The following is a 25,606-nucleotide window of genomic DNA, read 5'->3' as shown; positions in this document are numbered from 1 at the left end:
TGAGGATATATTACACATGTGTCCATATCCATAGATGTGTAACACCAAGAGTGAAACCTAAGTTAAACTGTGGAAGCTAGGTTATTTCAACGTGACAGTGTAGGTTCATCTTTGATAATAAAGTATCATTCTAGTGTCTGATATTGATAATAGGGGAGACTGTGCATGTGTGCGGGCTAATGGTATACGGGAAATCTCTGACACTTGCTCTCAATTTTGTTGGAAAACTAAAACTGCCCTAAAAAAATTAAGCCATTAGAAACAAATTTAATCAGCCTATTTCCCTCTCCCTCAGCTTATTTGCATTTTATCTACTCCAGCCATAGGCCATTACATAAATGCTGACTCTGTGAATCAGATGGCATTTTGATATTTTATAGTAGTTACTGAAATATTTATTTATTATGCTTATCTTCAAAAATGTTTATGCTACCTTATCCTATTTATGGAAATATTTTCTTTAAAAGTTAAATTCAAAATTCTTAATATGATATCTCAAAACCCAGTACTTGTCAAAGCGATTATATTCAGGTGTTTTTTTATTTTTTAAAAGATTGTTTTATCCTTATTTGAAATAATATTTAGAATATAACATATTTATATGAAATTTTATACTTTATGTTTTTAAAAACTGATATATTGTTTTTATATTAAGTTTATATATATGTGTGTGATATGCATCATATATATTAGATGTCACCTTAACATTTTNCACACTCTGTCTCTCTCCATCAATAAATAAATAAATAAATAAATAAATAAATAAATAAATAAATGAAAATTTTAAAAAATAAAATAAATAAAAATTTTCTCAAAAATATTTTATTAATGAATATCTAGATGGTGACATGACATTAGTGTAAACGATGTCATGTACACATTAATAATCATATAACCACTAGCCTTTCACAAGTTCATTAGAGCTATAACGGTCCATGTTATGGAACTGAGTCCCAAACTATTTGTTACAGCTATTTGAAGACATAAAACTAGATCAAGGCCCTCAAAGGTAAGTGTGCATACACCACTAAGAAATTCATTAATAAAATAGACTAATCTCTTCCTGAAAATGTAGAATGAAATATTTGTTTTAAAGTTTATTTATTTTGAAATAGAGAGTGAGAAAGAGAGAGAGAGCTCGTGGGGACGGACAAAGAGAGTGGGGGACAGAGGATTCAAAGCAGGCTCTGTGCTGAAAGCAGAAAGCCTGACAAGGGGCTCGAACTCACAAACTGTGAAATCATAACCTGAGCCGAAGTGGGATGCTTCACTGACTGAGCCACCCAGGCACCCCTAGGATGAAATATTCTTAAATATTCGTAAAGCTCGAGTGGGACTTTTTTAATGCAATTCAATTAGCTAGAGATAATGATTTGGTATTTTTATTTTCATCAAAATTGAATACATTACAAATTGACCAAGGATTCATACTGTCTCAATAAGATTGTCTTAAAACTTAAAACAGGGAGCTAGATTCTTGCTTTTGAGGTAAAGTTCAGAGGACACTTGGCTTTTATTCAAAATATTTTGAACTACTTATTTTTAAGTCTTATATATGAATTAGTGTGAATAATAATTTTGAAAGTCTGCAGGCCCACCTCAGACTCAGAATTCATTATATCTATATTTCATATGCATCCAAATATACATGTTCATACATGTGTATCATGTTTAGAGATTCAATGACAGCTGGTTTTCAGATAGGCCTTTAAGAACTATTATCATATAAGACAGCAGGAATTCTGGGATCTGACAGAAACTTGAAAACTTGGTGTACTGTGGTTTAAGATGTGATTTTTTTTTCCTTCCCAAGATTTTAATTAAATTCAGGTTCTTTAACATATAGTGTGCAGTTGGTTTCAGGAGTAGGATTTAGTGATTTATCACTTACATATAACACCTGGTGCCCATCCCAACAAGTGCCCTCTTTAAAGCCCATCCCCCATTTAGCCTATCCCCCACCCACATCCCTTCATGAACTCTGTTCATTCTCTATAGTTAAGAGTCTTTTATGATTTGCCTCCCTCCCTGTTTCTATATTATTTTCTTTTTCCTTCTCTTCCCCAATGTTCATCTGTTTTGTTTCTTAAGTTCCACATGACTGAAATCATATAGTATTTGTCTTTATCTGACTGACTGATTTCACTTAGCATAATACACTGTAGTGCTATCCACATTATTGCAAATGGCAATATTTCATTCTTTTTGATAACTGAATAATATTCCATTGTACACATATATATATATCTTTATCCATTCATCAGTTGATGGACATTTGGGCTCTTTCCATAATTTGGCTGTTGTTGGTAGTGCTATTATAAACACTGGGGTGCGTGTGCCCTTTCGAATCAGTGTGTTTGTATCCTTTGGATAAATACCTAGTAGTACAATTGCTGGGTCATAGGTTTTTCTAATTTTAACTTTCTGAGGAACTCCCACACGGTTTTCCAGAGTGAGTGCACCAGCTTTTATTCCCACCAACAATGTAAGAAGTTTCCCCTTTTACCACATCCTTCCCCACATCTGTTGTTTCCTGAGTTATTAATTTTAGCCATTCTGACAGGTGTGAGGTGGTATCTCAATGTGGTTTTGATTTGTATTTCCCTGGTGAGTAATGTTGAGCATTTTTTTTCATGTGTCTGTTAGCCATTTGTGTGTCTTCTTTGGAGAAGTGTCTGTTCATGTCTTCTGCCTATTTCTTAACTTGGTTATTTATTTTTGGGGTGTTGAGTTTGATAAATTCTTTATAGACTTTGGATACTATCCCTTTCTTTATCTGATATGTCATTTGGAAAGTCTCCCATTCTGTAGGTTGCCTTACAGATTTGTTGACAGTTTCTTTAACCGTGAAGAAGCTTTTTATCTTGATGAATTCCCAATAGTTCATTTTTGCTTTTATTTCCCTTGTCTCAAGAGATGTGTCTGATAAGAAGTTGCTACAGATGAAGTCAATGGGATTTGACTGATTTAGGAAAGCATCTTAGAATCTAAGTCAAGGACATGAGACTAATCACTTGTAATTAACACTTAAATGCACCTATATGAGACCATTAGCTGTAAATCATATGTTTAAGAAATGTAGTTGGCACCAGATAAAAAATAATGGAAAAAAATACCAACTATAACACATATGTCCCACTTGGTAGTGACAGGTTGACATGGCCAGTACTTCTCTGACAATTCATTTATTTTAAATCATTAACAGTTTTAATCCATATTATGAAGGTCTTCCAAGAATAAAATTCAGCAGGATACATCAGAAAACAGGAACTGATACAAACTTTGGAAAATCCAAGAGGTCTAAGAAACTACAGAAGAAGATCTCAAAAAGAGTCTAAAAATTTGAAGTTTTATTATTTTGACTATTTGTTGTTCTTTTGTTTGTTTGTTTCAAGTTTTTATTTAAGTTCTAGTTAATTACTATACAGTGTTATTCTGTTTTAATTGAAGTATAGTTGTCACATTAGTTTCAGGTGTACAACGTAGTGATTCGTTAACTATGTCTGTTATGCTACAATCACCACCAAGTGTGGTTACCATCTATCACCATACAACACTATTCCAATACCATTGAACTATGTTTCCAGTGCTGTAACTTTCATCTCTGTGACTTATTTATTCCATAACTAGAAGCCTGTGTCTCCCACTCCGCTCATTCACTTTGCTCATCCCCCCACTCTCCTCCCTTGGTAACCACCAGTTAGTTCTCTGAGATAGTTCATCTTTGATGGTAAGGATTAGTTGTTTTCTATTAAAATTAAAACTCAAGGGCGCCTAGGTAGTTCAGTCATTTAAGCCACTGACCTGATTTTGGCTTAGGTCATGATCTCGCAGTCGGGAGTTTAATCCCTGCTTAGGGCTCTATGCTCACAGCAGAGTCTGTTTCAAATCCTCTGTCTCCCTCTCCCTGCCTCAGTGTCCCCACCCTCTCTCTCTCAAATAAATAAGCATTAAAAATAAAGAAACTACATCTCAATAAGTAAATAATGGAAAATGACATTGGTGCAGATAATCCAAAATATTGAAATTTTCAAAACTAGTTTATCTGTAACTTTGAAATTGCCTGTCTAGTATATTTTTTAAGACTTTTCTTTCAATTTTGCTTGTTTGAAGATGTATATCCAAAGTAGCTTGCATTTCCTAGAGAGTCACTGACAAGGAATTTGAGTATATGTGGTTGGATCTGTCTCTGCTTGACTAAATAGAAGACTTCTCTCGAATGACCTACATAGGGACAAGACTACATTTTTCAATGATATTTTTCTTGAAAACTCTTAATATTATATAGATATCACAAAATGTGAGCTGTTACTGATTTTGTAACACTTTCTTCCAAGGAAGTCAAGGCTGACAATACGTATCAATAGGCTTGCAACTAATCTCTGGCACGCCTGGGATATGAACTGGGGACACAAAATGAATGAAGTGAATTTTAATTTTTATTCCAGTAACTCATGAGTGAGATCCTGGTAAAGCAAAAGTATAAGCAGATGATAAAACAGTATGAGCCCAAGTTGAATAATTGTTAAGGTCATGAACTTTGGACAGTGCTGTTCACAAGTTTCAGCTTAAATAAGTTATTTCATCTCTCTAAACCTCAATTTCCACACCTGAGAAAAATAATTATGGTAGTACTTACCCTACAGGATTATTTTGTGGATTAAAAGAGATGAGTCTCTGAAGCATTCAGCATTGTACCTGCCCCATATTGAATGCTCTGTAACTACATGTTATTCTTAGTGGTTGTATAAGTGCTCTGAAGGTGTAATGGAGTGATTTATGTTTCCCAACCAAACTGTGGCAAAAAATATAAAATGTGAATTAAGTTTTGAATGGTAAATAGGACATTTTCAAATGAGAGGGAGAGCATGTAACTGGAAAAGACTGTATAAAATGTGTGATAGAACTTTATTTTGAGAAAAGTAAGTAGTCTACTGTGTTTACAATATATTTATAGATAAAGTGATAATAGGAAACAAATACATACATACATACATATAGCATAGTTTATAAACTATGCATGCTAAAATAATATTTTTATGTGCTTGTGTATTCCTGAATATATACTATGTATAGAAAAAATGTTATGTATTTATTATCCATAGGATGACTATGTCTTCCAGCCTCTCTTTCAAGTAGATTAAGACCGTGTGACTGAGTTCTGTAGGCAAAATATTGAAACATCATCTGGTGCTAGCCTGTAAAAATATCTCTCATAATTCTTCAGTTCTTTCCTCCTGCCATTGTGACCTTGGAGGCAACTATGGAACTATGACAGAGCTTTACCTGTCTAGCCTATAATATTATAGGTTGAAACAAAGGCAAAAATAAAATTAAACTTTGACATTTGTTGACAACTAGCTAACACACACACACACACACACACTATTAGTGAAAAAGATATTTTTAGGTTAATATGTTCTAAGAAACTATAAATCTTTGCAAGACAAGTGTTCTCACTTTTACCGCTGCTATTCAACATTGTACTAGTTCTAGTCAGAGAAATTATAAAAGAAAAAGAAATAAAATTTATCTGAGCTAGAAAAGAAAAATTAAAACTAATCTATGCAAAGATGACATGATGTTATGTAGGTCCTATATAGAGAAAATTTTAAAGAATTCACAAGAAAGCTACTAGAGCTAATAATCTTAGAAACATTGCTCGGTACATGATGATAAACACACACAAATTAGTTGTGTGTCTATATACCAGCATATTAAATAGTGAATATGCGACTTAAACGTTTTGAAATTATAAAAGAATTTTTTTCCATTTCCACTAAGTTACCTCACTGTTGTAAAATAATCATTCTAAAAATAACAATGCTTTTTAAAAATGTAATTCTAAAATTATCTTTATTAACAAATATATGGCTACCTGAGAGAGGGAAAGATTTCTCTCAATAAAAACAACTCATTCAATAAATTTGTGGAGACAAAATAGAGCAAAATATGTCAATAGTAATCAATTAGAAAACATTAAAAGAAACTTACATTCAAATTAGCATTGATAAAGCTTTGGGATTAGAGCTCTGGCCCCTCTACAATAGCTTCTCTTTCATGCCCATTATGAATCTCAACTTTTAACTATAATTTTCCTTTGACTGGAAGACTCTTCCTTGAAGCCAATCCACTACCTTGTCCCCAAATAACTCCTATCTTGTTTTTATTCCTGCCTCATAAGTGGCTGTTTTCAAAGACAACTTCAACAATACCTAACCCTACAGAGGTTTACGAGTCTCCTCTGTTATCCTCTACATTGTCTTTTTGTTTAATCATCTCTCTCTTACACACAATATATATACTTTACCAAGGTAGGTACAATTTTGCTTTGTTCACTATCCTATACATCTTTGAAATAGAGTGTCTGGCACATATAGATGCTCAATATAAATATTTTTAATAACTAATTTATAAAATGGAATTGAAACCTACGAGACCTACATAAAGGGAATGGAAATCTTTACTGAGAAAAACATGGCTATAAATAGAAATTCTAAAGATTGTAAAGATGTTAATATTTCTCAAATTAAATTATATGTTTGGTACAATTTTAATCACAATTGAGGTGATCTTTTGTTACAGGTGAACACAAAATGTTTATAAACTTTAGCCGGAAAAATAACAAATTCATAATATTATTGATAATAATAATATTCCTTCCTAACACAAGTTATGAAAGAAACTTTAATAACTAAAAGAGTGGAGACTTGCCTATCTCAATACAAAAACACCACAAAGTTAAAATAACATATTTATTATATTTAAGTAAGAAACAACATATGTAGGGATGCCTGAGTGGCTCAGTCAGTTAAATGTCTGACTCTTGAATATGGCTCAGGTCATGATCTCACAGTTCATGGTATCAAGCCCCACATCAGACTCTGCGCTGACAGTGTGGAGGCTGCTTGGGATCTCTCTCCCTCTTTCTCTGCCCCTCCCCTGCTCATGCTCTCTTCCTCCCTCAAAATAAATTAAAAAGATTTTTTAAAAAAGACCTAACAAATGTTATCAGTGGACTAGTTATTAATAGACAACAAAGAAACCAAAATTATGCAGAAAAGAACTTAATATTTTATATTATTCAGAGAAAGAAAACTATTCAATAAATGATATTGTGTTAGTAGGTAATTAACAAAATATTAATAAAATTAGTGAATTATTTATTACAGCATAACAAAAAATTGTAAAAAATTAGAGTTTAACAGCAAACATTTATTACTTCATAGTTTCTGAAGGTCAAGAGTCAGGCACAGCTTAACTGGACAGTCTGCTTCAGGATCTCTTACGAGGCAGCAAGCAAGTTGTTGCCAGCCCTGTGGTCTTACATGGAGACTTCAGTGGATAAGGATTCACTACCAAGCTCATCTCATTGTTGGCAGGATTCAGTTCTTTGTTGGCTCAGGGCCAGCAGACATCTTCCATTCCTTGCCATGTGGTCCTCCCCAGCATGGTGACTGGTTTCCTCAAAGCCATCAAGGGAGACATTGTGTTAGAAAGTTAAAGCCGGAATCTTTGGTAATCTATCATGGAAATGACATCTCTCAACATGGTACTATTATATTTGGTTAGAAGCAGGTTAATTAAGAGGAGGAGTTTCCACAAGGTTGTTCATGCCCAGAAAATAAGGATTATTTAGACCATCTTATATGCTACCTACCACAAACAATGATAATGATGGTAATAATAACAATAATAATAAAGAGGAGGAGAAAGAGAATAAAGAGAAGTTAGACCCTAACTTCCTCTCTTAGACCAAAATAAATTTCAGATGAACCAGTTATATTTTAAATCAAGAGACAGGAAATTTATGTAAATTCATTGTTTTGCTATTATTATAATGGAGGACTTTCTAAACATATCTAAACATAGATGGAAAAAGATTGATGTATTTGCCCACAATGTAGACATATGTAAAAAGATAAACCAAAAAACATACAAAACGAAGCAAACAACAAATTGCTAATATTGTTCACAGAGAACTCTTAACAAAGTAGTAAGATTTAAGTCACTTAAATTGTGCCCACATAACTTATTTAAAGCAAAAACAATATTGATAAATATTGACTAAAGAGGATAAATATCAAAGTAGATGTTCAGAATGTAAATTTTAAAAAATTATATGCCATTGATGATCCAAGAAGTTAGAAAATATTTACTTAAATAGTATGCTGTATATGATAATAATAGAAATAAAAAGGTAGGTGCTAATATAAAATTTAACACATTCTTAAGCATATTTTGTCATTCTTAAACTTAAAACAATTTTTAATGTGTATCAATTTCATAAAACATACATAAAATGACATTCTAAAAATCATCAAGAATATAGTCAAATACTTATGTACACTGATGTTCATAGTGTTCCTTATAATACTAATTAGAATGAACCCAAATTTCTAAAAATAAGGGCTGAGATAAGTAAATTATATTGTTTCCATTAGATTAAATTTAATGATACCATTAAAAGTCATGTTATCAAAAACATCTAAGAACATACAAAAGTGTACAAAATATAATGTTAAGTAGCAAAGGCAAAATGTCTGTTAGTGATGTCAGCAAATATATGCATTTTATAAACATAGACATGTATATGTATATAGAGCATATGTGTGCATATATATGTATATATGTATACCTTCATAATGAATATATTGACAATTGTAATTAATAAGTACAGATTTACAGAGGGATTCCATACATACTACACATGAACAATCAAGCAATTTTCCGTACTCAAAAGATACGGAAGAAAATAAGCGGAACCAGTCTATGTAGCAAAGTGAACAGCAGCGTGTTTGGAGGGAGACGTGTACTTGTTGCCCCACATCTTCATTAGTTAGAACACAACTTCAAAGGCCACATTTGAAAGAACAAGAGTTATGTCAGATGTGTAAACTCAATCAAAGCTTGTGTTGACCTCCAAGCATCAGACTGAGGCAGTTCTGCATATGCAAGTGTGGATGTGTGCTTGAAACCATCTCATCTGAGCAAAGCCCATCTCATCACCTTCCACATATGGTAACCCATGCCTGCCTGGGGGAAATATCTGCATGTCAAGGCAGGCCCACAGTTTTCAGTGACCCAGGTCTGGCCTTAGTGGCTCCCTGACCTTAACAGTTATGCAACTAATAGAAATGGCCAGTTCCCCAAATGTTTCTGAAAGGCACGTGGTCAGACTGCGAATTGGGTCTATCCTACTGAAATACACCAACGTATTTCTTTATTTCAGCTCATCTTTGACTTATGAGAGCACACATAATTTTTCATCATTGTTTTTTTCTGTGTGCTTTTACTTATGAGTTTCCTAAGAGGAGAAATCAGGCCTGGAGTTAGTCCTCACCAATATCTAGCATCAAGCACAGTGCCTGGCATGGATGTAGACCCTAAATCATAAGGTTTTGATTTAATGAATTAAAACACACATATGTATTTTCCAAATTTTCAACACTAAAAAGAAATTACTGTTTTTAATATAAGTGGTAAATTATTTTCATTTTTTATTCCTCTCCAAAAATTATAATAGACACTGCCATTCAAACTAACTAGATAAATAATCCATTTTCAGGATCATGATGACTATTTGCATTATAGTGCCTTACTGTCATGTTTCCAAGCTTAGAGAACTGTTTGAACCTTCTTCTGCTACTTAAAGTAAGGTACTTAAAATATATCTTAAAAATTTTTTAACTTTCTTTTATATTTTTTAGAGAGAGACAGTCAGAGTGTAAGTGGGCAAGGGGCAGACAGAGGAAGACATAGAACCTGAAGCAGGCTCCAGGCTTTGAGCTGTCAGCACAGAGTCCAACACAGGGCTCAAACTCACAAACCACAAGATCACGAGCTGAGCTTAAGTGGATCATTTATCGACTGAGCCACCCAGGTGCCCCATAAAATATATTTTTAAGTATACACATTTCACCCAGTTATACCTCTAGGCATGCATTCTTTTTAAAAAAANTAATTTGACAATAAACTATTAAAAAAATTTTTTTTAAAGTTTATTTATTTTGAGAGAGACAGAGACAGTGCTAGCAGAGGAGGGGCTGAGAAAGAGGAAGAGAGAGAGAGAGAGAGAGAGAGAATCCCAAGCAGGTGTCGTGCTGCCAGTGCAGGGCCTGATGCAGGGCTCAAACTCACAAAACAGTGAGATCTGGACCTAAGCAGAGATCAAGAATCAGATGCTTAACCAACTGAACCACCCAGGAGCCCCTAGGCATGCATACTTTTGAAGCAATTGCCCTTATGGATAAGTCCTTAAATATAGAGAAAGTTACCAGTCCATTTGCAGATCTATGGTTTTCATAGTTTGAGGCAAAAGTTGAAAGTCTTAATCATAATATAACTTCATTAAAAAAATATTTTCAGCTGTTTGTCCAAGTCTTCTTGTGAAAGTGTTTAAGAATACAGGTTGTAATAGTTACAAAACACTTAAACTATATTTCTGATCCTTTATAGTGATTACTCCATCCAACTATTGTAGTAAACATAGTTTTCCCTTCCTGTGATATGAGACCAAAATTTTGCCCAATTATTTTTGATGCTTAAAGAGAAAATACCCACTCTCAGCTGTGGCTGAGGGATTATTTCTCTTTCTGTCTCTTTAATCTCTATACCTATATATCACATTATTGCCCTGATCTTATTTTAAATGCACAATCACTCTCCTCATTTGAGGCCCATGGTAGCTTTACAATGCTGCATTCCCTTTGTCCACTTTCCGTACATACTTTCTCACATTTCTTTCTTTTTTTTTTTTTTAAATAGTTTATTGTCAAATTAGTTTCCACATAACACTCAGTGCTCATCCCCACAAGTGTCCTCCTCCATGCCCATCCCCCCCTCCCCCCACATCCATCAGTCCTCAGTTTTTGTCNTGGGGCTCGAACCCACAAACCGCGAGATCATGACCTAAGCGAAAGTCGGACGCTTAACCGACTAAGCCACCCAGGCGCCCCTGTAGTATCCTCTCTCCTACTTGAGGACAGAGAGTCAACAATTCTTCTTGGTCAATTTACATCCTCAGTTTTTATCTTTCCATTAAATTATTCCTTTTAGCATATAAACACATTCTTATCTTTAAGAAAATCATCTTTTGGGGTGCCTGGGTGTTTCACTCAGTCAAACTTCTGCCTCTGGCTCAGGACATGATCTCAGGGTCCATGGTTTCGAGCCCCATGTCTGGCTCTGTGCTGAAAGCTCAAAGATTGGAGCCTGCCCTAGATTCTGTGTCTCTTGCTCTCTCTGCCCCTCCCCTGCTCACACTCTGTCTCTCTCTCTCTCTCTCTCAAAAATAAATAAACATTAAAAACAATGTTTTAAACCATCTTTTGACTTTATGGTCCCTTACCACATACTTCATTTTCTCTCTTTTTTTTTTTTATCTATACTGGCCACCTCCAGGTTTTCTCATGGAACCTCTGCAATCAAGCTTTTGTCCTTGTGACTCTCCTGAGTCTGTACCAATGACTTCCATGTTGGAGTGGTCAACCTTCATTTTCCATTTTGAATGAGCATCAGCATTTTCCATAAATGGTAGCTTCCTCTTGTTCCTTTGGCTCCAGATCACAATACTCTCATTTTCTTCCCATGTCTCTGTCCTTTTATCCTTATCTTCTTTGTTTGCTTTTTCTCTTTTCCTCAGCCCTAAATCTTAGAGTACTCTCGGAGATCAAGTTGGTATTATCTTCCTTTCTCTCTTCTTTTTTAAAATATTTATTTATTTTTTTAGAGAGAGAAAGAAAGAGAGAGAGAGAGAGAGAGAGAGACAGACAGAGCACGAACCTGGAAGGGGCAGAGATAGAGGGAAACACAGAATCTAAGTCAGGCTCCATGCTCTGAGCTGTCAGCACAGAGCGTGATGCAGGGCTCAAACTCATGAATCACAAGATCATGACTTGAGCCAAAGTTGGACACCTAACCAATTGAGCCACCCAGATGCCCCTTCTTTTCTCTGTTCTCACTCCCTTATTGATTTCATCCAAATCGCATTGCTTTGAATGCCATCTATATGACTAATGATGTCTAAGTCTATATATCCAATTGTAGTAGCAAATCTCTAAAAGTGGCCTGAGTTGCAACTACCAGTATTCTCATTCTTGCATATTTCCCTCTCCTTGAGTCTAGACTGGCCCTGTGACTTACTCTTAACCAGTAGAATACAACAGAAGTAAGGCTGTGTGACTTTCCAAGACTAGGTCATAAGAATTCCTACAGCTTGAATTTGGATCTTTGAAGTGCTTTCTCTTGGAATGGACCTCTTCCTTGGAACCCGGCCATAATGCAAAACAAAACCAAAGTTAAAGGCCATAGGTAGATGCTCTGAGGATAGTCCTGGCTGAGCTTCTAGCTAACAGTCAGCATCAACTGTGCACTGTGTGAATGGGTTCTTCCCATGTCAATTCAGGTCTTCAAATGGCTCCAGCCCCAGCCTTTTTTTGACTGCAACCACATGAGATACCCAAAAAGAATCACTCAGCTAAGCCCTGTCAACCCACAGAATTCTAAGAAATAGAGATAAATCATTGTTTTAAGCCAATAAGTTTTGAGTAGTTTTTTTTATGCCTCCATAGATAACTGGATTACTTGAACATCCGATTTAGATATTCGGCCCACTAGGTGTCTCTATTTGATGATTAATAGGCATGTCAAGCTCAGCCTGTCTAACATAAACTCTTAATCTTTCTCTAGCAAGCATGATTGCCTCCTAGCCTTTCCCATCCCAATGCCTAATCCATAATTACAGATGCTCAGACCAAAATCCTTGGTTCCACCACAGATCCCTCTTTCATTCACATGGTAAATCCAATCTGACAATCAATTCTATCTGTTTTATCTTCATAATATAGCCAGAACCTGGACATTTTCACTGTTTCTATTTCAACTGCATGCTGTTAAAATCTCCCTCCCCCCCTTACTCTATTTCGGACATGCTGTAACAGTCTATATACTGCATGCCTTAAAGCTTTTGTATTTTGTATTTCCCATATGAAAGCATACACTATGGCTCTGTGTAAATGTCATTTTTTTTTCAAGGAAGGCTTTCTCGTCCAACCAATTTACAATTACAGCCCCTATACCTCAAAGATGCTACCTATTCCTATCATTCTTTTCTCATAGTACTTCCCCTAATCTCACGTATTCCATTTTTATTTTTTAAATTTTATCATCTATTCAATTATGTAACTGTTTGTTTTCTTTCTTTCTTTAAATCTGCCTTCCCATTGAGCCCCATGAGGACAGGCACAGGCACTTTGACTGCTTTCCCTTCAGCTCTTAGAACAGTGTCACAAATAAAGCAGATAATAAATAGTGGTGGAATTGGGGCATGAGCAAGATTCTCTCTTCTTTTAAAGCTATTTTAATGCATGTAATTAAAATGAATTGTGTTTTGGTTTAAGTTTTCTTCTGTAATTCATGTGCTAAAATTAGTGACCAAATTAATTAAGGCAATGAGGGAAAAGAATGTTTTGACAAAGGTTGTTAAAGATGAAGCAAATTTTCTGCAACTCCTATCCTCATTGTTGTGTCATATTTTTCAGAAACATTTTAAATGTATGTGAGAAGTAATTAAATAAATTTTTAACCACCCAACCCAGCACATATTTGCGTGCAGTTATAAAATTTAAAGTTAATTTGCATTTTAATCCAGCCTACAGTGTTTACATTTATATGCATATCTTATTTCTTATACGTTTATATTCTGAGATCTAAATCTCCACCTGGGTTTAACAACTTTATCTTTAATATTCTATAGCTAAGATGAAACACACAAACCATCTTTAGAAATATCTTTGGTGGTAGGGACTTAAAATTTGCAACAAAATACTATGTGTTGATATATATTTATGAAACTTAACTGAGGAAATCTTGTGGGGAATAGAAAGTATTGACTAACTGCACATGCTTCAAAGCCAGGAGAGACCACAAATAAATTAGACCTCAGACTCCCAAGAGAACCCACGAGGCCAAGATAATGAGTATTAACCTAATAAGATGAAAATTAATAAAAGCAAATATCAATTTTTTGGTAAATATCAATTTCTGGTGTTCATCTTAGTAACAATCACTCTATAAGTATGAAATTGGGAAGTGCAGCTTAGCAAAAATCTAAAGATAGATGGATTAAGAAACCACAAGCACAAGAAAATTGTTATGTTCCTGCACAAAAAAGGCAATTTTACTTTTAAACTATATTAATAAAAGAGTCTGAAGAAGGTGATGATGATATTGTGCTCTGTGCTTCCTACAACCTATTTGTAGTGTTTTTTCAGTTCTTGGTTCAGAGGTAGAGCCAACTGAAACACACTCTGAGGTGAAGGGTCAATATGCTGGGTAAACATGAAATGATGTCAAATGGGGAAAGTGTAATGGGTCAGAAGGATGTCTGACTCGCTAAAAAAAAAAGACACAAGGGAATCAATCTCAGTAGCTATTTTCAAATTTATGAGGGGTTTTATTTTGTAGCGGAGAAGTAGGCTTGTTCTAAGGCCACTCATGCGTAGAAATACTACTAAGGGTTCCATATGTACCATTACTGTGAATTGATCATCTGAGAAGCCCTCCGTCCACAAAACACTTAGATACCAGCAAATTATTACAAATTTACTTTAAATGTACTAATTTAAAAATAAGAGGGGTGCCTGGGTGGCTTAGTTGGTTAAGCATCCGACTTTCGCTTAGGTCATGATCTCACGGTTTGTGGGCTCGAGCCCGCGTCGGGCTCTGTGCTGACTGCCAGCTCAGAGCCTGGAGCCTGTTTCAGTCTGTGACTCCCTCTCTCTCTGACCCTCCCCTGCTCACGCTGTCTCTCTCTCTGTCTCCTAGAAATAAATAAACATTTTTAAAAAATAAGAAAAGAAATTCCCCAGGGACTAAAAAACAATGGAGCAAAATTCTGAAGCCAGAGTGATAAATAAATATTAAAACTGTGCTACCTCATGGGAAAAATGGATCCCAGGACTTAGGGCTGGGTGTCAAAGGACAGCCTATGGGAAAAAACACATGAGACTTTGATGTCCAAAACATGGGAGAAGGAGGGTGTAAGTGAGGATGCCCCATCTCCTCAACATGAAGATGGATACCTCACTAGAGTCCCCTTCTCAGTAAAGATATGGATATTAAAAATATCTTCCTGTCTGTAGCAAGGAGAACCAAAGAAGAAACCTGTCTGTCCACTACAGTTAACAGGTGGGAAAGTAACCATACAATAGCAGTAATAACCCACTCTGAGAATTATGATTATAGGTTAACTTCAGGTAAGTCTATTTATTATAGCAACAAGAGAAAGATTGCACTCAGAGAAACTCCAAGACAGAAATCTGATTTAAAGTAGAAACACACTAAATTCTACAAAAGAAAGAAAGAAAGAGAAAGAGGCAAACCCAATTACACTTAGGAAAGAAGATTCTCAACTTAGGCTACCAGAACAAATAAGTCCTGGTAAATATGAGCTCACAGTAGAAAGAAAAATATCAAATACACAAGGAAATGAGCCACCATGAAAGAGTAAAATACTGAAATCAAAAACAATTACTATTAGATTTACATCCTCAGGGCTTCAGATATTGGGGTCATCAAAAACAAAATATAAAGTGTATACAAAAACATTCAGAGAAATAAATGATGGACTCTAATAAAACATGGGCAAGGAATCAGAGACTATTGAAAATGTTCAAGTAGATTTTGAAAAAGTTTCAAAAAAAAAAAGAAAATGCTGGAAATGAAATAAATATTGAAGTTAAAAATCACAGGGCTAGAGAATTGGTGACCAGGAAATATAGCTGAAAAAAAAAAAATCACTAAGAATGCAGTAGACTGAATCAAGTTGATGGTAAACATGAAAAACGTATTGTAAGAGGTAACAAAAAGAAGAGTCTGAAGGATAATATATTTGTGGTTTAAGTCACAGAATGAAAGAAGAGAGAGAGAGTGTAGGTAATTAAAAAAGGAAAAAATTAATAAACAAGGATTATTCAGAATGAATAAAGAAATCAATTATAACTTTTGAGGATCTCAATGAATTCCAAGTACTACAAATAAAAAACAAATTCAGATCTAAACTCATTGTAGTAAAAGTGCAAAATAGCTCTTGGCCTCTAACCCCAAATATCCAAAAACTCTCTGAAAGCAAAATGAAAGAAAATCAATTAGGCAGCAGAATTACAAAAGTAGTAATTTGGGTAGCCAAAGGCATTAGAGGAATGTCTATACAGTGGCAGGAAGATAATAAAGTTCACCCTAGAATTGGGTATTCAGAAAAAATTATATTTCAAGGAAGAGGATATAGAAATGACTTTTTTCTCTTAAAACAAGCAAACAAAAAAAACTGTTACAACCAAAGTAGCACTCTAAAGAAACTGTTAGAAGTTCTTGGAGAATTTATTGCAGGAAAACAAATAAGGATATCTGAAACTTGGAGTTACTGGATTCCAAATCAGTGAGTCTAGCTCATGAATGCTCTAAAACAATTCGTAAGAATCAGTTATGTGCCAGACCTGGAAAGAATATCATAGAGTTTGGATATATGAAATAGTCTTTTTAAAGCTAACCAAAGTTAGTAATATTCAAACCATAGAGACTAAAATGAAATCAAGTTACACTATTCAGTTAGGTAGTAAATAATTTTTACATAGCCATAATAAGTGTATTAGTCTTTAGTCCATAGTTCCCCACTGAAACAGAACGAGTAGATGAGCCAATGAATAGATTTATTATAAGGAATTGGCTCACATCATTATGGAAGGGGGAGAAGTCCTCAGATCTGCAGTCATCAAGCTGGAGACACAAGAGAGCTGCTGTGTAGTTTCAGTCTGAGCCCAAAGAACCAGGAGCATCGACGGTGTGAGTTCACTTCTGAAACCTGGCAGGCTCCACACTCAAGATATTTCAGTTTGAGTCCTGAGGCCAAAAAAGACCAAAGTCACAGCTCGAAGCAGGCAGACAACAGGGATTTCCTCTTATGCAGCCATTTTGTTCGATTCAGGTCTTTAATGCATTGGATAAGGCTGACCTACACTAGGGAGAGCAACTTTCTTTACTCAGTCTACCAATCAGATGTTAAACTCATCAAGAAACATCCTCACAAACACACCCTGAATGTTTAACCAAAAGTCTGGGCACTCCTATGACCCAGGCAAGCTGACGCATAATATGAACTGTTATGATAAAATAAAGGCTTTATTTTTTAAATTATTATACAAAACCCGGAAGACTTGACTGTGGTTACAGAACATAATATTAATAGCATGTACCAAATATTTATGCATCTGTATTATTACTACTGTTAGAGCGACGGCTTTATAAACACTTCTAATTTAAAGTGAGAGAGAAAGGATTTAGTTTGATTGCTATCCTGAGACTCCTCTCATATTTCTCAGAAACTCTTTTTCTAGGATTGTTTCCTGCATCATGTTATGTGACATTCACTCTAAGTAGAACGGCTTCGGAACGAAATCATTTACTTACTGACCCACCGGTGTTTTCCCACTTACACGTGTCATGTTCACTTATATGTGGGTTCCTATATTCTGACCAGAAGACATGTGAATGAGTACAGTTTAGTACTTCAAAGCATAATACCACATTTCCATGTGTGAATTCATAGTCTAAATACAAGAGATTGTGTTTGTCTTTGTGCATATGAGGAAGGAAGATTATAGCATCTAATAAATCGTTATACTAGTATGTTGCCCATGAATGTGTACTAAGTGTACATCTCAGATTTTGCTTTCCAAAATGTGTAGTTCGAATACTCTGTGCCTTAGATTTTGTTTAAAATAAATATAAGCTCATAAAAAATATACAAAGCATTTAAATATATCAAGATGAAAAATAATATCACCCAAAGTTACATCATTCAAACCCAACAGTATCTTATTTGAAATCATTTCTTTCTTTATCTCCTTCTCACTCTTAACAAGATTCGGGAGAGTTTTAACGTAGTTTAATTATTCTATATTTACAACTTGGCATCCTGGTTATTATGGAAAATAACAATCTGCTGACATTTTAAAGTACATTCATACTCAGATCGCACTCAAGACCAATTAAATCAGAATCCCTAGGGGTGGGGTGAGTCATACTTATTTTTTTAAGTACTCCCTAGTTGATTGTAAAGTGGAGCCAGGGTTGAGAGCTACTGGCATAACATATGAGCATTGTCCATGTTGTTAAATAGTTTTCATAAACATTACTTTAAGTGAGTGCTTGCATTACAGAAGCATACTGAAATATATTTAAAATTCTCTCAGTGTTGGATATTTAGGTTATTTTCAACTATATATGCACATATGGATAGATCAAAATATATGTAAATATTCATCTTCCCACTTATTTATTATTATCAGAAGATGCAAATGCGTTCACCTTTTGGGAGGATTTAAACTATAAAATGGACCTAATACCCTGAGGTGACACACATTTTCTTTTAGTTCTTTTGGCCACCGATTAACTGACTGTAGCTGGGAGCTATAAAGAAAATCAGAAAAACTGAACATCACTGCTAGAGTTCATAATATTGTCATGGATCTAAAATTGATTAATTATAATTTAAAAAGCCTTAAGTACATGCTTTGTATTTATTGCTTTGTACATATATAAAAATGTATACGTAAATAGAAATGATTTTTATTTGCATAGGGTTATTTTTTGGAGAGGTTATAACATCGGTTCTTGAGAATTTCGAAGACTAGTAACTCAACACAATTCATGTAAGAATAATTTATTTTAAGAAATAGAGAAAAATCACATTGTATTTGATTAGGGGGGTTGTGATAAAGGAGGTATTTTGTCAAAATCCAATTCAGACATCCCTATGGAAAATTAAGACAGTTGGGATTAGATAGTATCCACTTATCCAATTTCTGCCTCACTGTGTCTTTTTTATTTGAATTAATCTGGGTAATGAACACCCAAACCAAATTATTGTGGGTTGATTACCCATGAAAAGTGGGTTAATTGTTTAATAGCCATGGGTGCAAGCGGGTATAGGTATTTTAATATACATAAACTTCTAGTTGGCATATTTGATAGTAGCATAAAATACATATACAATGAAATCAACAATACAGTTTCACATTAAAAGTTGATTAATCTTCTTGTTAGCATAATTTAATTGTCTGTAAAATTGGTTGCTAAATACTGGAAAAATAGTCATCTATTATAATTGCATCTGTTTTAAAAAAACAAGAATAAATGAGTCTTTTCTGAGTTCTAAACAAATAAATCTTAATTTTGAGAAAATATTGGAAGAAAAGAGATATTTAGTGCCACTTACAATCAAAGGCAAATGTAACAAATGGTAGTTTCCATTGTCAGCTTAGCTTGTTATCAAACTTGGGTACAGTCAGATGCAGCTCTCCATATTCCTATGCAGTTTAAAGTGAAATCTACATAAAAGTATTCAATTTCTAAGGAAGAAGTTGGCATCTAATTGAACAATGCTGGCTAGCATTTACATTCCCTGGGCAAGACAAATGGACCCAATCAAGAAACACCAGCTATAGCCATGTTTTCTAATTTACTTTCTAAGGTCATTAAGGGGAAGACCTTATTAGAACAGAGCTGCCAGAGCCATTATCTTTCTTTCACATTCAATAAAGGTGCACAAGATTCCAATGAAAAATGCCAGCGTTCGGCTCTCCTCTCATGGCAGAAGCAATGGACCCAATTAAAAAATTTGGTGAATGGACCCATTACGTTATGTCCTTTCTTGAGAAAAAAACAACAACAATGGAACACAAGGGAATAACAAAATAACAACAGCAACCAAAAAGGATAGAGAGCAAGAGAGTGAGCGTGCTGTATCAGCAGGGAAGCGGCAAGTGTGGGCAAAAGGTTATGATAAAGTTCACAAAGTTAACAACGAAGCTGACCATAAGGCTCTACTTGATTGTCAAACCATCACTAATTTCCTATTTCTTTTCCTTGTTTTATTTTCCTCCTTTTTTTTTCAACTTCTACCTCAGATGATTCCTTTTGCTCCTTATGGTAAACTGGGCTGCTGCCTACCACTGCGTATTGCTCTCTTAAGAGATGAAGAAGTCATGGTGTGTTTTTTTCCTTCAGCATTAATTTCAGAGGACAGGTCTTGGTGACAACTGACTCAGAAGCATCATTTTGGCATAGCCCTGGTACCTGTCCTTCGACTGAATGATACTGAAAACCAACATCACAGAAACCTTGATATGTCCAATTTGTGGTGAAACCCAGAGATAACCCCTTTTGCTGTGCTCAGGGTACTCGTCCCCTTGTTCTTGGAGAGTCAACAAGCTTTATCATCTCACAACTTGGCTTCTTTAAGATGATTCTTGGCTGTGCAGCCCACAGAGACCCAATTACCATGTATTTGCATTCCCCCCGCCCCCTCTCCACCTCCCCAGGTTATGAAGGCCCAGGGTTAACAGCTAAGTCTCTAGACTATGCCTTGGAGAGAACCAGACCAAGAACTCTTCCCAATGGCCACGAGGCTAAATCAGAAACAATATCAGCAATAAATACCTACACATGCTGACACTTAAAAGGAACCAGAGACTTCTAAGGGGATGAAAGAGGTGGTCATTGGGGAGCTGCAGTTAAATTTTACCTAGAAAAACAGAAAAACAAAGCACCAGAAAAAAGCAAGAGCAGGCTGAATGTACCTGGGATTTCAGAAACCTTACCCAAGGCAGTGGCATGGTCGGTCAGAAGAGGGCCCGGCTGCTCGCCTCTGCTCCTCGCTGCATACTAGCCAGATGACACTCCTACGCTACAAGATGTATTCCCAATTGTACATATTAATTTTGATGCTTGCCTAGAGCCACAGTTTCTCATTCTCTGTCAACCAGTGTGGTTAATTATGTACTGTAATATTTAAATTACAATTCTGATTATTTTTGAAAGATAATTAGACTACGAAAGAGAAGGAGACAGAGTCGCAAGGAAGGTTGTTCAGAAAATTCTGGTGATAGCAGGAAGACAATATATTCTCCCAGAAGGAAGACTCATTTGTGGCACAGCTGGGCCGCAGGGAGACTGCAGTGAACTCTTTGGAACCATGCATTTATATTAATTAAGGAGGGGCCATCTGGTTCAGATAAAAAAAGAAAATATAATCAATTCTAGTAGATGACTTGTCAAACTCTGAGTTACATGTGCACTTCCCAAGTAATTTCTTGCCCTCTATCTTATCCATCTCTTGACTTCAGAACTTCTATTTTGCCCCAAACATAAAAAGGGACTTCTTACCTTGTTCTTGCTCTTCATTTACTTGCTTTTGATATAAAATCTTATTGTTAATATACAAGTACTTCATTGTTTCACTGTCTCTTATGGTATGTCTTCAAAATGACCATGAAGCATTGGGTAAGATAGTCTGGTGGATACTTGGTCAATTCGTTTTCCAACAATGGAGATATTCATGTAAATTTAGCACATGCATTTGTGTAATTATTGGCCCTATTAGTAGATGGATCTGTGCCAAGTAAGGAATAAATATTCAATTAAAAGAAATTAGCTCTTAATGTGTTTTGCTGGCAATATCAAGGACATATTTGGCATGAGGCACTAACTTATTTTTATTTTCAAATCTGTTTCCACTATTTTTTTTTACATACAATTATAAAACCAAGTAGACATAGGCAAGTCACATATTCAAAGAATGACATGCAAGAGCTAAAGCATACTCCAGGGTGCAACACTATCCCCCAAATTCTTTTGCTTCTTTTTCCTCTTCCCTCCCTCTTTCAATCCTTTCTTTCTTTCCTTCCTATCATCCATCCTTCCTTCCTTCTTTCCTTCCTTTTTTCCTTCCTTCTTTCCATAAACATTTGAGCAAATGTTGTGTTATTTCAGGCACAAGTTTAGGTACTGGGGAGACAAACAAAACAGGCATAGTCATAGGAGAAACAAATTATTATGGTCTCAAACCAATGTAATGAATGGTCTCTCTCACATGGATCTCTGCCATGTTAAATATAACTGGTGGTGAACCCAATTAGGTAGGTAATTCTAGTAGTCAGTGCTTCAAGGAAGCTAAACAAAGGCCATATCACCATAAAACAATGAGCACAGAAACAGAAAAGTATTCTCCAGCAACTTGTATTATCACCGAAATCAACTAGATTTTCTGAAAACTAATACAGTATTTTTTAATGTTTTTTATTTACTTTTAGGAGAGAGAGAGAGAGACAGCGTGAGCAGGGGAGGGTCAGAGAGAAAGGGGGTCACAGACTCTGAAACAGGCTCCAGGCTCTGAGCTGGCAGTCAGCACAGAGCCCGACACGGGGCTCGAACCCACAAACCACGAGATCATGACCTAAGCGAAAGTCGGACGCTCAACCGACTAAGCCACCCATGCGCCCCTAATACAGTATTTTACAGTGTAGGTAATAGCATAACATAATGGATAAAAGCACCAGCTTTGGCTTCATATAGATTTGGGTTCTAATATCAGAGTCAATACTTAATAGTGGTGTGACTTTGCATATGGTACCTAACTGGCCTCAGTTTCAATCTTCTTATTAATAAAATGGGATACAACTGTTTTGTTATCGAGGATTAAATGGCATAAAGTATGTTAAGGGCTTACTAGAAGAACTGGTTCATAGAATTAATAACGATACTATTATTTATGTTACAATTATTATCACAAAATTGAAACAGCAGTTCTACTTGTCAAAATCACTCTCAGACAATTCCCTCATGGGCATAAATAGCTACCCAATGGTGGTTTTCCCAACAGGAATCCAATCCAATATAACTTAAGAGAGGTAGACCCATCTGTTCTCTTAGTTCTTAAAAGGACACTCTAGATTCCTTTAAATGCAGGGTTTGGGAATACAGTAATTCCTTTAATGGTTAAAGAGACTCATGACTAAATCAATACTAATGCAAAGAAAAAGGGGTGTGTGACTGGAAGCAGGAATGAATGTAATCTTTACATCCCATTGATTATAACTGGATTCACGAGAGCAAAGGAGGTTGTTGGTTCTTTTGAAGTGCCTAGGTTAGCTTCTATCTAACCATTTGGGGATAATCTCTTGCTCTGTTGACCTTTGTAAAATGGTTTGCCAGGAAAAAGCTCAAGTCCCTCAACAGTGCTTACTACGTGCCTGACTGTTATCTATAAAAGAAAACAATCAAGAAACTCAGAAAAAAATCATAACAAGTTTTCATGACTTTTACAAAAGATGATTCCAATCAAATCTCACAATAATAAAATAAATTGTATTGGAAACATTTGGAACAATATGTATAATATCTGTATTGTTGAATGACCTCATAAAAATATCCTAATGCCCAGTGGGAGGTAGTTACCTTCACTAGAGTTATTACGGAAGTTAGGACAGTATACTAACTTGATTATTCTTCCCCTAAATATCCTGTTTTCTGTTACCAATTGAATTGCACTTTCTACTTTAAAATGCCAATCTTGTGTAGAAAGTGAGTTCCTTGACATCTTAAAACACTCCCAAAACAGGCAACATGATTCCAACAGCTGTAATCTATATATTCTATGTCTATAAATTGTGTTGCTTGTTCTTACAACTTTGTTTTAAAAAGAAAGATAGATTTAAAAAGCAAAGAAGAAGAAGAAACAGAAATACATACCTACTATTTTCCAATCAGCAAATGCAAGAAATCAGTTGGAAACAATTCAAATTACAAATGCCTCAATGCAAAGCCTACAGATAGGTTATAAGAACGCCAGATCTTAGGTAGTCTCTTCTCATGATGTAAGGCTTAGAACCATCCATTGCCACATGAAAAGCCCTAACTGACTTAGCATAGAGAGTCTACCCTCGTCATCTAACCAATAATGCAAATAATAATAATAATAATAAAGTACCAGTGTTGCATCTTGAAAACAACCCAATTGAATTATTTATCAGTATACTAAAGTCTTGTAGAATTGCTGTCAGCTTCTTGAATGAGGGAGTATGGAACATTTGAAAAAGACAAAACTTTCTCATTTATTGTTTCTTGGGTGAAATTCTAGCTACAATTTGTCAACTGAATAACTGACCAAATAGTTTAGTTCTTTTGCATGCCTTTTTTCTGGTGTGAATTAAATAACCCCTTTTCTGGTAACGGAATTTTAGCTTCCTCCCAGGAGAGCTACTAGGCGATTAAGAGGAATTTAGGGTAACATATTATAATGAATGTCATAAATATCTCACACTTTTAATTTGGTTTTAACAAGATACTTAGTCTCTGTTGATTATAAATCAATCTAATATTAAAAACACATTTATTGAAAATTTGACCACTAAGAATAAGACAGAGTAGGTTACTATTACATAGTTTTTAGCATTGTGTAAATAAGCCTGAGAAGGAAACAAAAATCCATATTTATTCAATAGCAGCTTTTTTTATTTGAAGGGTTAGAATAAATACAGTCATCTTAGTACAGTATGTTAAAGACCAATAGAATATTCAAAGCATATTAAGTGAGATTTAGTAACCATAAATTTGATATGTGTCTATGATATAGCTGCTCATCTTCAATAAATAGGTTTTTAATAAGCAGTTGGTATTTATTCAACAAAAGCAACTGTTACAATGAATAAATTAAATGTCTATTTAAGACACTTCATTCAGCATAAGGAGGTAGTATGATTTCCCTGTGGTACCAGAAATGATCGTGTTAATACTGGAGTGAAGCCAGTGCTCTAATACCCCGTCGTCAGCGGGAAGCGTGTCACACTCCACACTGCAGCATGACCAGCATTACGCAGCATGAAGAGTCACAGCCATGAAGAATCAATCCAGGAATTCTGACAAGGTTCTGTTGGCTGAAATCATTCCAATCCTTAAACATCAGCCAGGAGTACATGAGAAAGAGAGCAGGTCTCCATTGCTTTTCAACAAGTCTGGAAGAAAAGGACTTCAGTGTTTGCTTTGATTTTATGGCTGTGTGCGCTCCAGTTATCAAATATGCCACTCGACCTAGAAGGTGATTTACCAACTCACCACTGGCACGTGCATGCAGTTTAGTTATCAAGGGTGCTGTTTCACTAAGCCCTGAAGCAGGAGTGTTGGAAACTATTATGGGCTCCATTTGGTATATTTCCAGCTGATTTCCCAATATCTTTCAATTTTCCTTATATGAGCATTTTTACAGAAATATCATATATTTTGATAATTTCATGTTGCCATTTATTATATTACAGGCTTAAATGATAAGGAAGAATTGTGTTGATTATCAAAGCTCTCTCCAGCCAGCAACACCTACCTTAAATAGATGTATTTTTCGATAGTACCTTGCTGGTCATACAAGTTTAGATGAATGGATAGCTTGCATGTCATAAGCAAAGATGATTCTGTTCTTATTTACGCTTCATAGTAAGCATCTTATATAACAACTTAATGTTCATATCCAATTCAATTATTAAAATGCTGCTTTCTTCCAGTGAACAGGAAAGTCATAAAACAAAATGCATTTCTATTCATCATTGTCCTTTATTACTTCTGGCTACCACAGGTATTTTGCCAACTTTTCTATATGCAAAATGAGACTGTACAAAAAAGAAGATTCCAGAAATTGTAGGAAAATTTTTCTTTTTTTTTGCTTTTTTTTAATGTTTTATTTACTTCCGAGAGAGAGAGAGAAAGAGAGAGAGAGAGC

Source organism: Crocuta crocuta, unplaced genomic scaffold, assembly GCF_008692635.1.
Source record: "Crocuta crocuta isolate KB4526 unplaced genomic scaffold, BGI_CrCroc_1.0 scaffold125, whole genome shotgun sequence".
Taxonomy (NCBI): Eukaryota; Metazoa; Chordata; class Mammalia; order Carnivora; family Hyaenidae; genus Crocuta; species Crocuta crocuta.
Note: the sequence above shows the minus strand (reverse complement) of the source record.